General features: G+C 55.7%; 1 protein-coding gene across 1 annotated transcript in view; it reads right to left on the bottom strand.

Annotated features, from left to right (window-relative positions):
- Positions 1-4,929, bottom strand: part of PLEKHG5 (pleckstrin homology domain containing, family G (with RhoGef domain) member 5) — a 35,732-nt gene extending 30,803 nt beyond the window's left edge. Inside the window, exon 1 of the mRNA XM_010850198.1 lies at positions 4,918-4,929. The gene's annotated coding sequence lies outside the window, so the exon portion shown is untranslated. The remainder of the gene's footprint in view (positions 1-4,917) is intronic.
- Between the last annotated feature and the right edge of the window lie 1,682 nt (positions 4,930-6,611).

Raw genomic sequence — 6,611 nt, 5'->3', positions numbered from 1 at the left:
GCGGGTCGGCGCGGAGGGCGACCGGCGATGGAGCGGAGGGCGGGCGCCGGCCGGGTGCCTGGGCAGAGGCCGGAGCGCTGCGCCCGAGGGACCCTCGGCGGTGAGAGGCGGGGCGGGGCAGGTGGGCGGTGGGAGGAGTGGAGTGGGGCCCCGCCTATGGGGTGGGACTCTGGGCCCCGCCCCCCGCGCCCCTCCTCCCGGCGCCCCGCTGGGCAGAGCCTGCACCCTGCAGCGCGGGGCATCAGCAGGGAGGACGCGGCGCACCCTCCCCCTCTCTCTGAAAAGTCGTGGGTGTGACTAAACGCCATCCCTCCGCACCCCCCCCCCCACTTGCTCAAGCCTCCCAGCCACCTCAAAAGAAAACACCTCTGTTTTTGGTGTGATTGGGAGACATTTTCTCAATCTCCTGGAAAGTGGGAATGAAGGCATTTTAGACAGCTCTGCTATTTCTCCTCGTCCGAAAGGTACCATCTCAGTGGAAATGATGCCTTCTTGTAGATAGGCACGCAGGTCAGGACAGCTCCCGGTTTCCTTTGCCACCCACCCCCAGCAGAGGCCTCTCTTCTCATTTAGAGATGCTATCAGGGATGGGGGTAAGGGTTCCATAAGTGGAGGGGACCTGGAGACTAATGTTTTATTACTATGATCTTGGTGCTGTTTAGCATTTTTAAAACTTTATGAAAGTGTAAAATAAATAGGTGTAGAAAAGTGCAGCTCTCATGAGTACACAGCTTAGTAAAATTTTCACAAAAACGTATTCGTGCAAAATAACTAGCACCCAGGTTAAGAAGTAGAGCATCACCAGCCTCAATGTGGAGGTCTCCCTCATGGGGGCTGTCAGCTTCTCCCCTCTGAGGGGATGGTCCTGAACTCTCTTTTGATTAGTTTTGCCTGATCAGTTTTGCCTGATCTTGTAGTTTATGTAAATAGCATCATGAGATACTTGGACAGCATCTTAATGGTTACAAAACACTTTTAACTACAGAAATGGAGCCCTGGGGAGGTGGCAAAGACTCTCCCAAGGGACTCAGTGTGCTTCTAAGCCTGCCCAGACCCCATCGCACCTGGAGGTGGGTGCTGGGGGGCCCTGGGTAGATGAGCCCCAGGTATGGAAGTTTCCCCTGGGGCCCGGGTCTCTCTCCCAAAGGCTACCCTGGTCCCTTCCCCAACCAGAGTAGGGTACCTGCCCCCTTTCATGGACTGGCCCTTAGGGACTCACGGGTGACCAGGACCCCGTCCCTTCCCTCGAAGACTCTTGGTGGAGGGAACAGTGATGGGTCCCAGGTCTCCTGGGTTCTCTGGATTCACTCAGCAAACACACAGTAAGTCCTTGGAGGGCCTACCTTGTGTCTAGGCCTGAGCTGGGCCCTGGGAACTCATTGGTGACCCTGACAAGCCTTGAGGAGCTCATGTGGGGCCCAGTGGGCAGCAAGGCCCTTTGGAAAGCAGCACAGGGGGCTGTCGAGAGGAGGAGGCTGTGTGCAAGAACAGCTGCACAAGGGTCTCCATTAGTGTCCTAAAGCTTCCAGGGTGAGAGGGAAGCGACGGCACAGTCCCCCAGTCTGCTCTTGGTGAGTGTGAGCCTGGGGTTCTGAGAAGGGACCCCGCTAACTCTCAGAATTCTCAGGCCAGCCCCGCCTCACTTGGTTCACAGAATCACACAGTTCTGATATCCCTCTCGGAATCTCTGCTTCCTCAGCTGTCTGAAGGGTCAAGGACACCTGTCCTGACTCTAGCTTGGGGGCAAAGGTAGCTGAGGTGGGAGACAGCCCTAGGAGGACCCTGATGGCCCTGCCCCAGCCTGCCTGCCAGGACGCAGCTGGCTTGAGGGTGGGGTGGAAAGCATGGCCCTTCTCTACCACCCAGCAGCATCCTCTTTGTCACCTGGGCTTCCAGAGACCTGGAGACCTCAGCCAGCTCTGGGGGAGTTTCCCATGCACCCTCCTCAGTCTGGGGAACTCAGCCAGATGAGATCTGCTTGTGTATCTGAGTCCCTGGGTTGTCACAGCTCAGGGCTGGGGTTGGGTTCTAACATCCTTTGTCCCAAGACTTCTGGATTCTGGCCCTAAGCTCTGCAGGCTCTGGGCTACTTCCTCCCCCACAGGGACCTGGAGCTGCCTTGCCAGCTCTCTGGGTCCTGCCATGACGGCTCCAGGCACTATAGGGCCAGATTGCTCTCAACTGCCATGTGGGGCTTGTGGTTCTAGAGTTCTTTGTCCCGGTTCTTCCAGACACTGGGGTTCTACCTGGCTGACTTCTCTGGCCTACAATACCCCCCATCTGTTTTAAGCCCCCCTCAAGGTACTCAATCTGCTTTCTAGACCCCCCCACCCCGCCGTGAACTGCTTGGTCCCAACCCTCTGGAATCTAATTTCCCTGAGCTTTGCATTAAAGGTACAACCTCCTAGGGTCCATGCATGCTTCTCTCCCCAGAAACTCCAACCACAGGAAAACCGCTGAGGACCCTGATAGCTCTCAAGGCCCAGATAGGGGTCCCTGGGAGCTGGGGAGGAATCAGGCACTGGGACAGGCTGTCCCCCACCTCCAGGACTGCCATGGGCTCCCCCTCAAGCGCATTGCCTCAGTTACAACCCTGCAGAAAGAGAGCCCAGTAAGGGGGAGATGTTGTCCCATGTGGCACTTATCCTGGACATAGTTGACTGGGACAGAGAAGCCACCTGGTCCACCCTGTTCAATTCAATCTGTTCTCTTGAGAATTTGAATTGAGACGGGCAACTGCTAGTGGGCCTGGAGCTCTGAGATCATGGAGAGTCTGAGTGGGCAGAGAGCCCCATAGTCAATGGGGAGTAAGACCAAGGGGACCCATAGGAGCAGCTAGTCAGTGGAGACAGCCCTGGAGGTGAGAGGCAGGGAGAAAGTGGTTCTGTGACCGTGGGGCAGCTCCTGGGGGCTGCCTCCACCTCCTGCTCTCGATCCCCTCAGGGTCCCCAGCTGGGAATACCACTCTGACTTGAGTCAGCCTGTGCAGGTGTCTGGCTGCGGGCCCTTAGCCATCTCCAGGCAGACCTGGAACTTAGAACTTGCCACCCATCCCAAGATGCCAGAATCTGTCTTTCTCAGTCTGAAACAGCCCAGCTGCCTTCTGGCCTCCATGGGCTCTGTGGCTCCCCAGCCTCCTCGGGAAAGTCAGGGCCCCTCGGCCAGGCAGACCAACCCACACGCCAGCATCCCCCACCCTCTATCTTAGTCACACGATGCCGTTCTCCCTTCTCCTCCAGCACGGGCTCCACCACAACTGGCCGACAAGGCGCCTGGGCAGAAGCCGGCCGGCAGACATGTTTTGTTTGGCCGAGCACAGTGCTTCAAAAGAATTTGACTTGGTTGCCAACTTTAAAAAGTCAGATTTCACATAAAAATCCAGATTTCTGGCTTCCGTGGACAAACCAGAGGAGCCTGGCAGCTCCGGACCCATATTCCTGACGGCTCCAGTGCCCCGGTCGTGTCTGCCTGAGACGGGCACACACCCTTCCACCCTCCACAGTCCCCACCACTCCCTATCGCCTCACCTCAACCCCCTCCCTCTGTTACTCACTGGGGTTCCTGGGACGGAAATGAGCTTCTGACCCTGGCCCAGCCCTTCCTGGCTCTGTTCCTCTGCCCCTGCCATATCCTTCTCATCGCCGTCTGCTGTCTACTGACACCCTGCCCACTCTCGAAGGCCCAAGTCGAATACAGAGAACATCGGAAGGCCTCTGGATCTCAGAACATCCAAATTCCAAATGAATCACTCCCTCTTCAATCCCATTGTCCTGGGATGGGCCTTTGAATTGACTTTGGACCTGTCTTCCCCACTGGACCACTCCAGAAACACCTGCCGATAGCAATAGTTCTAACCTTCCGGGCACCCACAGGGCACTGTGTGCTTATCCCACACGGTCTTATTTCAGAGTCAAACCCTCTGCAGCATGGTCTAACTCTAAAAATCAGCCACTGGCCATTGCAGCTACTAAGCATGTGCAAAGGGGCTCGTCCACACAGATGTGCTGTGCATGTGAAATACACCGCAGAAACTGAAGCCTTAGTGCAAAAAAAAAGAATGTAAAATCTCATTGATGATTTTTTTATACTGATTATATGTTGAAATGGTAATGTTTTTGGAATTTATTAGGTTAAATAAAATGTATTATTAGAATTCATTTCACTTGCTTGTTTTTGTTTTGCCTTTTTATTTATATGTTTTATTTTATTTGTTTTTAGCTGTGCTGCACTGCTTGTGGGAACCCCAGCCCTCGGCAGTGAAAGTGTGGAGTCCTAACCGCTGGACCGCCAGGGAATTCCCTGTTTTATTTTTTTTAATATGACTAGAAAAAAAAATGTAAATGAAAGCAACTTCCCTGGTGGTTCGGTGGTTAAGAATCTGCCTGCCAATTCAGGAAATGGGTTCAATCCCTGGTCCAGGAAGATCTCACATGCCACGGGGCAGCTAAGCCCGTGCACCATAACTACTGGCCCAGTGCTCTGCAGCTAGAGAAGCTAGCACACTGAAGCGAAGTGCACATGTGGCCAAAAAAAAGTAAATAAGGAAAGTTCTAGGGGCTAGCACTTTTCCAAACAGTTGAGAGAGGGAGGTTTGATGGTCATGCCCATTTTACAGGTGAGGAAACTGAAGCTCAGAGGGTTAGGCAACTTGCCCAAGGTCATGCAGCTTGTGAGATATGAGCCTGGGACTTGAGCCTAGAACCATAAGACTCCAAGTTTGTACTCCTAACTATTAGGCCACACAACCCCTATGGTGCCCCCATGGTTCCTGGCACACATATGTGCTTAGCACATGTGAAATGATCTCTTCATTGTCACATGAGTGCTCCCTTTCCCTGGGCTTTCCCTTTCCCTTTCTCTGGGCTGAGACAAGTGTACAAGAAACCACCCTTGTCATTCCTCAGAGGAGCCCCTTACCTGTAAGTCTCCCTTGACATCATGAACTCTTCTGTCTCAAGGAGACAGAGCTTTCTTACCCACTAGCTCCCAATCCCAAGCCTGGCCATGCAAAGGCTGCCCCTCCCAGGAAGCAGCTGTGGCCTTGAATGCCCCCTCCCACGCAAACCCAACCCTCCTGGGAGCCTGTCTCTGGTTGGGCAGCTGCTGCGGGCTCAGCTAGAACTGAACCCCATCATCAGGGCAGCTTGCAGAAGGGCAAGATTTGACCCAAAGCTGCCCAAGAGCCAGAGGGGTGTGTCCTGAGCAAATGCGTGCTGATCTCAGGAACCACCCGCCTCTCCCAACTGAAGATACTGATCAGAGCATCATAGCGGCCTGGGAAAGAAATGTCCCCCTTCTAAAGCCCCATGTAGCATCGTGGGGTAGGGCAGTCAAGTAGGGAACAGCTGGAGGAAGGAACCTGGACCATGGCCTCTGATTCTGTTCCTCACTATAGCCCAGAACAAACAATGGCATCGCCTCCTGAAAATAGAGACCCCCATTCTCTGCCCTGCCCACCTGCATGCCTGGACTCAGTAAGAAGACATGAGAGGACACACCAGAATTCCTTTCTGGGGCCACAGAAACTGTCCACACAGTTCCTGCACACCAGCCTGGGGCTGGCCAGCCACTTCCTATGGCCAAGGCTGCTGTGGGCACTTGCACATTTGTCCACCACCGCAGACTTCCTCCCCAAGGTCCTTGGAGGAACTGAGAGTGGCCGAGGGAGGAACAGGAGCAGGACTGCAGAAACTGGTGTGAGATTCCAGTTCAGGACAGTCACGCTCCGCGCATAAGCTCCCTACCCCCACCCCCATTGCGGGGCTGAGCCAGAGCTGAGGCCCACCGCCCACCCCTGATGGGCCCAGGCCAGGCGCTGGCTGGATGCAGAGGACAGAGCCCACACAGACAGCTGTGTGCCCGGCTCTCCCACTCGCCTGCCTCAGCTCACCCGTGAGGCCTGCTCACACGCTGTGACCCACCCACCATGTGCTGGGGCCACAAGGCAGGGGGTTGTGACAGTGAACAGGGCCTGGTCCTGCAGCTCCAAGGCAGAGGACGGGAGTTGTGGCATTGTGGATCTGGACACCACCACTCAGCATGCCGCTGAGCGCTGACTACCCTTTCAGAGCAAAGGGGACTGCAGGAATCATCCCTGCCTCAAAGAGGGGGCATGGAGATGCTGGGAGCCAAGGGAAGCCTTGACACAGGACATGTCCCCTCTAAATGCTAGTCGTGGGACCGGGAGACGGCCCTGGGGCTGAGGGAAGGGGAGGAGGTTCACAGAAGTTGCTCCAGAGCCCTGGGGAGGGGTGAGGGCCCAACAGCAGCAAAGCTTGGTTGGCACTCCGCAGTGACTGGACCCAGAGACCCAGTAAGAAGCAGGGGATCTGGCCCCTGCTGGGCTTCCCCGGCTGGTGTCTGGGACTGGCTGTGTGGTCTCTAGCCAGACCTTGGCCACCTTGCCTGCATCTGTGGATAGGAACCTGCCAGTTGAAGCAGGACAAGGGGACAGGACTCAGACTGCACCCCGTGCCACTGCCCTCAACCCACACTCTGGTTCCAGAACGGTGCCCGGCTGGGCTGGAAGAGACAGGGAACGGTGCCCAGCTGGCCCGAGCATTCCCCTGCAGTTCTTCAAAGATTCCCCCAAGCTCCACCTCCGGCCTTTC

The sequence above is a fragment of the Bison bison genome, unplaced genomic scaffold, assembly GCF_000754665.1.
Source record: "Bison bison bison isolate TAMUID 2011002044 unplaced genomic scaffold, Bison_UMD1.0 scf7180017864289, whole genome shotgun sequence".
NCBI lineage: Eukaryota > Metazoa > Chordata > Mammalia > Artiodactyla > Bovidae > Bison > Bison bison.
Note: the sequence above shows the minus strand (reverse complement) of the source record. Positions and strands in the feature narration are given on the sequence as shown.